This window comes from Apodemus sylvaticus, chromosome 6 (assembly GCF_947179515.1).
Source record: "Apodemus sylvaticus chromosome 6, mApoSyl1.1, whole genome shotgun sequence".
In the NCBI taxonomy this organism is placed as follows: domain Eukaryota; kingdom Metazoa; phylum Chordata; class Mammalia; order Rodentia; family Muridae; genus Apodemus; species Apodemus sylvaticus.
In genome coordinates this window covers 131,875,071-131,885,477 of record NC_067477.1, presented here as the reverse complement: position 1 = coordinate 131,885,477, position 10,407 = coordinate 131,875,071, and the positions used below count along the sequence as shown (strand labels likewise).

The 10,407-nt window shown below is 47.4% G+C and overlaps 1 long non-coding RNA gene and 1 other non-coding gene across 3 annotated transcripts; one reads left to right on the top strand and one right to left on the bottom strand.

Annotated features, from left to right (window-relative positions):
* The first annotated feature begins 2,455 nt into the window (after window positions 1-2,455).
* On the top strand, window positions 2,456-7,377 carry LOC127687658 (uncharacterized). 2 transcript variants are annotated; one of them, XR_007978452.1, is made up of 3 exons: window positions 2,456-2,814; window positions 5,410-5,590; window positions 6,220-7,377. It is a non-coding gene; the product is annotated as an uncharacterized LOC127687658 (long non-coding RNA). The 2 variants fall into 2 exon arrangements; XR_007978453.1 differs by lacking the exon at window positions 2,456-2,814 and adding an exon at window positions 3,741-3,787.
* On the bottom strand, window positions 2,807-2,899 carry Trnai-uau (transfer RNA isoleucine (anticodon UAU)). Its single transcript is given in 2 exon segments — window positions 2,807-2,842; window positions 2,862-2,899. It is a non-coding gene; the product is annotated as a tRNA-Ile (tRNA).
* Window positions 7,378-10,407: the final 3,030 nt, after the last annotated feature.

Sequence of the window (10,407 nt, the reverse complement as noted above, 5' to 3'; positions counted from 1 at the left end):
GGGGAGCAGACCAAATTTTATCTCCCCAGGGAAAGTCACACAATGTTCTGGTGCTAAAAGTTGTTAGAAGAATAGAATGGATTGCCTTAAAAATGCAAAAATTAAATGCTGGAAAAAATGAAAGCAGTGGTTAAGAACATTGGCTGCTCTTCCAGAGGTCCAGAGTTCAATTCCCAGAAATCACCCAGCGGCTCACGGTCATCGATAATGAGATCAGACGCCCTCTTCTGTCATGCAGGCGTGCGTGCAGATAGTACACTCGTGTATATAAAATAAATAAACCATTAAAGAAAGTCTTTATGGAGTGAAGCGGCAAATCGGAGGGTTTAAGCAGACGTCCGTCTGTGCAGCCGGACAAAGGAGTCTTTCGGGGTTTGTGGTTGCTCATCGCCACCTCTGTCACTGTGACAAATTCCAGAGAAAACCTCAGCCCCAGGGAGGAAATGGCTCACAGTTTCGAAGGTTTCTGACTGGCTAGCTGGTTGCTTTGCCTTCAGCAGATGGCAAGGTGGGAGCGTGTGAGAGGACGGTGTGTGAGAGCGAGCGTGTGAGAGGTGCAGCTCATGGTGGCTGGGAAACGGGGAGAGGGAACGTGTGTGTGTGTGTGTGTGTGTTGGGGGGGGGGGGACAAGGTAAAGTCCAGACGGCACAGCACCAGTGACCCGCTCCCTCAGCTGGCCCTCACCTTCTAATGCCTCCCTACTTGCCAATGGTTTAATTAAGAACCGCCAACAGACTAAGAGATGTGAGACCCCTCATGCACTCACTTCCCCAAACCCATCCGTGGGCAGCCGTGGCTTTGAGGAGATATTTCAAATCCAAGTCATAGCAGTGAGTGACTGACTGAGGGTCAGAAACGCACACTTGGCAAATCTGATGATTTTTAATGCCCTGTACATTTAAAAATCACTTCTCTTTTGAAAAAGGATTTTTCAGCAAATTTTGTTTTGGAAATGCTGGGGTTTTTGTTGTTGTTTGTTTGTCTTTTTAACTCTTTTTCAGCAATGAAGATAATCTGTGCAGTGCAATATAATTTACTCATTAAAAGAAGCGCAGTGGGCCGGGCGGTGGTGGCCCACGCCTGTAATCCCAGCACTCCGGGAGGCAGAGGTAGGTGGATTTCTGAGTTCGAGGCCAGCCTGGTCTACAGAGTGAGTTCCAGGACAGCCAGGACTCCACAGAAACGCTGTCTCGAAAAAAACCAAAATCCAAAACAAAAAAAAAACAAACAAACCAACAAAATCCAAAGAAGAAGAAGAAGAAGAAGAAGAAGAAGAAGAAGAAGAAGAAGAAGAAGAAGAAGAAGAAGAAGAAGAAGAAGAAGAAGAAGAAGAAGAAGAAGAAGAAGAAGAAGAAGAAGAAGCACAATGGGGCTTTCTTTCATGGCCTGTAGGATGGCTTTTTTTTTTTTTTTTAAACTTAGTTTTTTTCGAGACAGGGTTTCTCTGTGTAGCCCTGGCTGTCCTGGAATTCACTCTGTAGACCAGGCTGGCCTCAAACTCAGAAATCCGCCTGCCTCTGCCTCCCAAGTGCTGGGATTACAGGCGTGCGCCGCTGCCACCACCTGGCATGGGATGGCTTAACTAGTAAAGGCATTTCCATGCAGACCTGAGGACCTGAATTCCACGCCCGAGTGTCATCTTCAGAACCCACGTAAACGTGGAAAGGGAGACGCTGATTGTCCTCGGTTGTCATCTAGCCTCCAGGTACATCTGGTGCCATGAATCTCAATTATGGAGTTTTTTGTTTGTTTGTTTGTTTTTGTTTTTGTTTTGCTTTTTTGTTTTGTTCTTGTTCTTTTAAGGATGTGTTTGTAATTGTGTGCGTGTGTGCCCTTGCTCTTGGGCGCTGGTGCCTGAGGAGGTGGCCAGCAGGTCCCCTGGAGCTGAGTTAGTTAGCTGGTGAGAACTGAATTCTTGGTTGGCAGACAGAGCAGTGCCCACTTTAAGACAGAGAGTCATTTCTCCAGCCCATTTGTTTGCTTGCTTGTTTTAATAAGCAAACCTTTCATTTTCCACAGCGCTTACATATTTTTTTTCTAGGCTTGGAATGGATTTCTTAATAGGAACTTAAGTATGCCTCCATCCTCCTCCTCAGCCTGAGTCAATGAACGGAAGGTAGGGGAGGGCGTGGCTCTGAGCGTGAGGATTAGGTGACATCCCTCTAGGCTGGATCTGTAGCTAGCTGAGGAGACAGAGGCTCTTCTGGTAGCCACCTCTCCAGAGTGATGGCAGGGCTTTAGGAAGGGAGAATGGAAATTTCCCGGACATTTGTCCCCAACTGCAAACGCCGGGGGGGGGGGGGGGTGCCTTGAACCGGATGTGAGGGGGGGCTGCCGGGACGGGGGGGGCAAGTTACAGGAGGGGTAGGAGGGGGCTAATGCCAGGGAATGGGGCAGGTCCCTCACCCAGGGTCCCAAACTCCTAGTCCATTTGGTCGTGGGGAGCCACCCGGAAGCAGTGGGTTGGATCCGGGCTCGGGCGGAGGCAGCGGCGGGAGCTGCGGAGTCCTCCGTGCTGGCAGGAAGCCACCCGGCATCAGCGAACCTCGGGGACCTCAGTGTGCATCTCGGGTCCTGATGCTGTTTAAACAGCGGCCTAAGGACCAGGAAGGGTAGTAGGCGGTCGACTGGGTTCCACTTCTGGAGGCTGCGCAGTAGCTACAGAGCTGCTCAGAAACCGAGTGCAAAGCTTCACAGCGAGCTCTTTTCCGCTGTGGCTGAGACAGGAAGCAGGGAGACTAAAGGGAGCTTTAGTCTTACTACACAAATATAAAATAACTGTAAAGCCTAGCTCCAAAAGGATCGTGCTCCAGGTGAGGCTCGAACTCACAACCTCGGCATTGCTCTGCATGTACTGCTGTATAAGTACCGCGCGCTAACCGATTGCGCCACTGGAGCTCCGCTGTGGCGGCCTGGCGGAGGCTCTATCAGACCCGGCAAGGCGTCGGTGGAGCATGCGCATCGGCCGCCTGGGGACGCCGCTCGGACCCCGGCCTCCCGCAACTTCGGACCGGACTCAGGGCTACAAGCCGGTGTCCGGGGACCGAAGGATCCGGGGGGAGTCCGAGGGGCCGGGCTCGCACGGCCGAGCCTGCCGGGGAGGGGCGGCGTCCTCCGCGAGGCTTCGCTCCGGCCCAGCCCCCCGCACGCGCAGATGAGCCGGGCAGGGCGGACGGAGCGACCGCGCGGCTCCGTCTGCTCCGGGAAGCGAACCCGGATCGCGGGCCCGCCCTTCCGATGGCGCGAGGGCGGGCAGCGGGACCTGGCTGGGCTTCTCGTCCCGAGGGGCCTCGGGGTCCAAGCTGCAGGAGTTTCCTTTCGCTCCATCCTAAAAGTTTCAGCGATTAAAAGCGAAAGAGCTAGAAAGCTCAGAATATCCGTTTCTTTCTTAAAACCAGAAGATCGGAACACCGGACCGAGGCCCAAATTGTGACTCCCGGGCCACACGCACTTTCCTCGTTGCGAACGTAAAAACGCTGCACTGTATGAAAATACGAGGAGAGAGACTGGCGAGGTGGCTCAGAGGTTCTGCTCTTGCCGAGAATGCGGGTTCGATTTGACTCACAATCCTCCTTAACTCCAGTTCCAGGGGGATCTACGGCATGCAGACACATACATGTACATAATTTTAAAAATAAATACATCTTTAAAAAGGAAAATAAAAAGTATCGGGAGGGAGACCAATAGGGGAGGGGTGGTAGAGGGGAATGTTGTCCCCGCCCCGGTCCCCGTTGTGTATCTGCTGTTTTATTAGCCCGGCAGACCGTGGCGGATCAGCCAGTGCGCGTACGTATGTATACAGATAGTGGGGGTCCCAGTGTTTACGGGGAAAGGCGGTACCTCATAAAGGGAACATAAATAGTTGAGGTCCCAAAGAGACTGAGGTTCTCGGGGAGGAAACTTGACGGGCGATACTGAGATGGGAGCAGGAGGCGGGCGCAGGGCCACAGGAGCAAACTTCAGGTAGACTGCCTACCCGGTTCAGACTGCATCCAGAGAGCAGGGAACCGAGCCTCAGCCAAGGCGCTCGCGGTCTTTATTCGTCTTAAGGGGGCTCAAGTCTCTTGAGTTTCCTTATCTCTAAATCCAGGAATCTTGACTGGAGAACATTTCCCCACATAACTCCTCCCAACACACTGACTCCCAACACACTGAAGTTAACTTAACTTTCTTTTATTTATTTATTTACTTATTTATTTATTTATTGGGTTTTTTTGGGGGGATTTGTTTTTTCTTTTGAGACAGGGTTTCTCTAAAGTTAACTTAACATTTATTTATTGTTTTTTTTGTATTGGTTTTTCTTTTGAGACAGGGTTTCTCTGTATAGCTCTGGCTGTCCTGGAACTCACTCTGTAGACCAGACTGGCCTCGAACTCAGAAATCCGCCTGCTCCTGCCTCCCAGAGTGCTGGGATTACAGGCGTGCGCCGCCACCACCACCAGGCTGAAGTTAACTTTCTAAGACATGGTCTCACCATGTACTAACCAAGACTGGTCAGACTCAGGATCCTCCTGCCTCTGCCTTCAGAGTGCAGGTTCTATTGGCCAAGCCACCCACCCCACTGCCTTGAAATAATTTGAATTATTATGTTACATAATAAAACAGTGATTCTTTAAAAATAAAATAAAACTTTTTCTAGAAGCAAGGGTAGTTAAACCTTGCAATGGCTATAATGTAGAGTCTCATTCTTTTCCATATACCAAATAACAAAATGTTTAATTATGTAAGGCAAGGGAAAAGCATGCTGTGTTAACAGATAAGTTTTAAAATAACATCTCATCTTGGCATAGGGATGAATGTACTGTATATTAAAATGTATGAAATGTAATGACTCATTGTGGCAACAGAAATAGATGGAAACTGTTTCTTAAATGAATGTTTGGAATTTATGCCTTTTGTAAAAAGCTGAAAAAAGTTTGTTTTTTTTTTTTAAACTTTCATGTTTTTGTGTTTAAATGGTGAGATGAACTGGAAGGGTTTCAATTGCCTTGTGTGTGTGTGTGTGTGTGTGTGTGTGTGTGTGTATGTGCATGTATGTATGTGTGTATCTGTGTGTGTCTGTATATATGTGTGTGTGCATGTGTATGTGCATGCATTTGTGTGTGTGTGTGTGTGTGTGTGCGCGCTATGCATGCTATGCTGCAAATTACAAGAGAGGACTATGACTGTCTTTATTCCTGACAATGAAAGGCCAAATAGCCTGTAATGGCCACTGTATTTTCCCTCCCCGGCTCGGGTTTCTGCGGCACAACAGGCATTGTGATGAGCCACACAAACATTTTGATTAGCTGGGATGCAATCTGTGAGCCTGGTGACTGAAGGTCATCTTGATTTGAATTTATGGAATTACCATTTTATGGTCTTCATCTGCTTTATTTCATCACATTTTTTATATTTCTTATTTTTAGCCCGGTGTCTCATTATGGCTCTGCATTAAGCATAAATGTTGCTGAACAGAAGCCAAATCCTCACAAGGAGCCACAGAGCGGCCATCATGGACAGACAGCTGGTGCTGCAGACCTGCTGTGGGTACCGATCCAGCCGCCCAGGAGCATCGTCCACAATGATCTTATTGATCTTAATTGCAAGGTCTTCAAAATTATTTTTTAGGAGTTTTGCTTTTGTTAGTCAGTTGGTTGCTCTCTTGAGACAAGGTGTCATGGTGCCCCAACTCAGTATGTAGCCTAGGCTAGTCTTGAATTCCTGATCTTCTGCCTTTGCCTCCCAAGTGCTGGCATGACAGGCATCCAGCACAGAACCTGGTTTTTAAGCATCCTTTAAAAACATCCTGTAAGCATTTTTCTTTGGAACTGGAAGGTTGGGCCAGAGGTTAAGAGCGTTTGCTCTCTTCCAGAGAACCCAAATTCAGTTCCTAGCACCCACACGGGGCAGCTCACAACCCCTGTAACTCCAGCTGCAGAGGAGCCGATACTCCTTCTGACATCCATGTTCACTCACACAAATGTGGCATGTACACACAGACACATACATGGTCACATGATAAAAAATAAAATTTAAAAATAGAATGAACCGCTTAAAATAAATACTATGTTCTTAAAGAAAATCATACGATGCCAGAGCCACCCGTAACAGGACGAGCCACCTTGAAGTCTTTCTAATGCTGTGTGTCTGTCTGTGCCCGGGGGCCTCCCAGCCACGTGGGTCCTGAGCCCCCACAGTGCCATGTGAGCACAGGACCCTTTATCTTCTTGACACAGGTGGAGAGTCCAAGGCCCAAGTTCGGTGAAGTTTCATGCAGATGCGAGCAGATGACAGGACGGAGGAAATGTGAACTGAGGGGGCCTGGGGCCCCTCCCTCTGAGCTGAAACCAAAATGAAGAATTGCTGAAAGCTAGTCAGATGGTAACAAATTCAACGGACTGGTCACAGCCAGTGTTGACGGGAATATGGAAAAATGGATACTTCTGTTTTTTTTTTAATTATTCAATTATTTTATAACGCATGGGTATTTTGGCTGCATGAATGTCTGTATAAAATATGTGCGTGGCCTGCAGAGGCCAGAGAGGGCATCAGATTCTCTGGAGCTGGAGTTACAGTGAATGTGAGCCTGGCGTTAGCTGTGGGTACTGGGAATCAAACCCGGATTCTTAGCAAGAACAGTCAGCGCCCTTAGCCACTGAGCCATCTTTCCAGCTCCTATAGCCAACTTTTAAATGCACAGTCATTGACCCAACAGTGTCATAGCTGGTGCTGTCCGATAAATACAGAATACTTGTGGACCAGTAGAATTGTCCAATCTAAACTATGCTGCACTGTAAAATCTGCTGCTATTTCATAAATTGTTAATAGCAAAGTGGCGCCTTTTTAACACAGTGCTGTGACCCTGTGCCTTCATGTTGCTTATAATTTTTATCTTTACTTATCAAAGTAATTCTTTTAGGTAAATGAACAGTTTTCAATAGTGCATCTCTTTTGATGTTTACTACTTTCCCTTCTTTCTGTCAACATAGTTTTTTCTGCAGGCAAAACAGCAGAAGCCACACTGGGAAAATGGCTCAGGCCTGTGAGCACAGGGTATTGGCGAATGACTTCATGTGCTCATTCTTGACTAAACAAAATATCTTGTATTGTTGTTGTTGTTGTTTTGATACTTATAAAATCCTATCAGTGGGAGGGTTTGACCGAAGCTGATACATCCACCTGGTGTGACCACATAAACAGTCTTCAAAAGGGACGGTTCTGAGGGGGAGAGACCAGTGAGTATGGATTGTGACCGTCCCAGACAATCTGAACCCTAGACACTGGCCACCCTAGACACTGGCCACCTTAATCAGTCACTGGCCACCCTAGTCACTGATCACCCTAATCACTGGCCACCCTAATCAGTCACTGGCCACCCTAGACACTGGCCACCCTAGTCACTGGCCACCCTAATCAGTCACTGGTCACTCTAGTCAGTGATCACCCTAATCACTGGCCACCCTAATCAGTCACTGGACACCCTATTTTTTACAATCAATACATAAAAAGACATGATTTAGGAAAGCTCTCCTTCCGTGTTTTGAGTCGTGAGGACGAAGAAAATGGGAGTGGCGGGAAGTTATCCCTCCTCTGCTCCTCCTCTGCTCTGCAGCCCTGGAACTGGACCCAGATGCTGTTGGTCTTCCATCATCTCCTGCCACTCCCGGCCCTGTCAGTAAAGGTGCCAGACGCCACTGCAGGGGCTGTTAGCCCTCTGTCCAATGTTTTTCTTCTGACTCCTACAGCTCAGCAGCCAGTAGATGGATTCCCACTTAAGACTGGGCAACACATTTGCCCACATGCTAGCAACTTTAGCGTAAAGCCCTTTAACCAACTTCTCTGCCACCCAGTGGGCCACCTTTACCTGTGAGCGCTGGATCCCAGAAGATGCTGGAGGGCGCGTCCACTCCTGGCAGTAAGACTGAGTTTTAGTTGCTCCACATCTTTGTCAATACTTGGGTTAGACCTTCATATTGGCCATTCCTCCGGGAGTATGATGGTTTCCTTGTTATCTTCTTGTTATGATCATTTCTATCTTACCCTCCCACTGGTAGGAGCTAGGAATTTTGTGACCACCAGGAAAAAAAAATACAAGAAATCTTTGTGGAGTCAAGGTTATCCACAAGTACTCTATGTTCACAGACCTGAGCTGTTTTTCTCCTTGCCGGTCTGCTGTTTCATATGCAGAAGAAACTATGTTGCCAGGGAAAAACAGAAAGTAGATTTGATGTACTGGGCATTTGTGATGGATGTCCTTTTTGTCCATTTTCGTTTTTTTTCTATGCTGATAATGAGGGTAGAGCCAAGAGGCTTTTGCTGGCGCTAGGGCACTGCTCTGCCTCTACGAACCAGTTTCTACTCATGCTTCAGAGTAAGCGCTTGTTCAGATGTCTTCCTTAAATTTCTTCTGTTCATTTAGACTCTTTGATGTGTTTGAATCTTTTCATCAAATTTATGAGAAATTCTTTTAGTATTACTTATTAGTGTGTGTGTGTGTGTGTATGTATGTGTGTGTGTGTGTGTGTGTGTGTGTGTGTGACTAAATGACTTTGGGCAACTCTCAGATATTCTCAGTCTTCTTCATAGTAGGAAACAAATATAAATTCATCCACGACACTTGAGCTACAAAGAAATGCCAGTGTTGACATTCCTCGGGGAGCCTGGGACCCCAGGGTTCCACACACGTCTACTCTCATCCAAATCATCTGGAACCACGTCATGAAGAGTCAGGGAAGATAGAATACGGGGACGGGGGGGTGTTCTGGAGAGATGGCTCAGTGGTTAAACATACTTGCTGTTCTTGAAGAGGATCGGGGTTCAGTTCCCAGCACCATGATGGCTCACAACCATCTGCAACTCCAGTCCCAAGGGACTTGATGAGGACACTGGGCAGGCAGGTACTGTACATCCGTGCATGGAGGCAAAATACTTACATAAGACAGATGGATGGATGGGTAGATAGATAGATATGGAGAGAGAGAGAGGGAGAGAGGTGGAGAGAGAGAGAGAGGAGAGGGAGAGAGAGAGAAGAGAGACAGAGAGACAGAGAGAGACAGAGAGACAGACAGAGAGACAGAGAGACACAGAGAGAGAGTGTCCCTGTCACTCTTGACAAGGATGTTTCTGGTCTGTACTATTGCTCTGCTCTGCTTTGCTTTGCAATAAAACTCCTTTGCCACGTTGCTGTTCGTTTCTGCCTTTATTTCAGTTTTCTTGAATGAAAGTCTGGGAACCTGGAAACACCAGATCCAAGCGATGTCTGCTGGTTACTACTGGTTGTGTCCCAGTAATGGGTGCAAGTATATGGACAAGTGAGCCTCTCGTGGCCAGCACACATATCTGGTTCTCACTTGGTGGCAATTGGATCTCCCAGAAACATGGAGAGAATTACCTGAGTCTGTTAAGGTTTGGTCTTTTGCTGTGTATTGTAGAGCTAAGTGTGAGCCCCTAAGACCTGGTTCCCCGAGAAAAAGTCTGAATGCATACCCAGTGACCTCGCACCCAAGTTATTTCTGATTGGCAAATAAAGATGCTGACAACCAATAACTGAAACATGCGGGGGGGGGGGGTGGCTGGCCAGCTGGAGTTAAGAGCAGCCCAGATGAAACATAGTAATAACTCAAGGTTATCAGTAGGAAAGTAGATTCTAATAGCATAGAGGGTAGATATCTGCCCAGCTCATGTGCTGTTTAAGGCTTATTGTAAATATAAAGGTTGTGTGTCTTTTTTTCTGGGATCAAGATGATATAGAAACCCCAGATTGGGATTAAAATTTTCTTTTTCTTTCCTTCTTCTTTTTTAAAATATTTATTATTTATTTTATATATATATGAGTACATTGTTGCTGTGAGCCATCAATGTGGTTGCTGGGAATTGAACTCAGGACATCTGCTTTCTTTATATGTAAGTACACTGTAGCTGTCTTCAGACACACCAGAAGAGGGCATCAGATTCAATTACAGATGGTTGTGAGCCACCATGGGGTTGCTGGGATTTGAACTCAGGAACTTCGGAAGTGCTCTTAACCGCCAAACCATCTCTCCAGCCCAAAATCACTGTACACCCACAAGCAGCAGCTGGGATTTAAACCCGGAGCCTCTGGATACACCGCCATCCTGCACCGCCATCCTTCTTAACGGCTGAGCCGTGGCTCCAGCAACAAAAATTTCAACAACATATGTCTAGTAGGAAGAATGGAAGGATTTTGCTAAAATAACTCAACTCACTCTGCAGCCCCCACAGCAGATCGAGCACCTGCAGGGCTGGAGACAGGGCGTGGTCCGAAGAAAACGCTGTGTGTAATCAGCTCTCCTCAGCCACTAGAAATAATCACTTTTCTCATCGCTGTCACACAAAACCTCCTATGAGGGTCTCCTCTGTTACATCTCCTGCAAATACCCTTTAGCTACTGGGGTGGTCTGAAT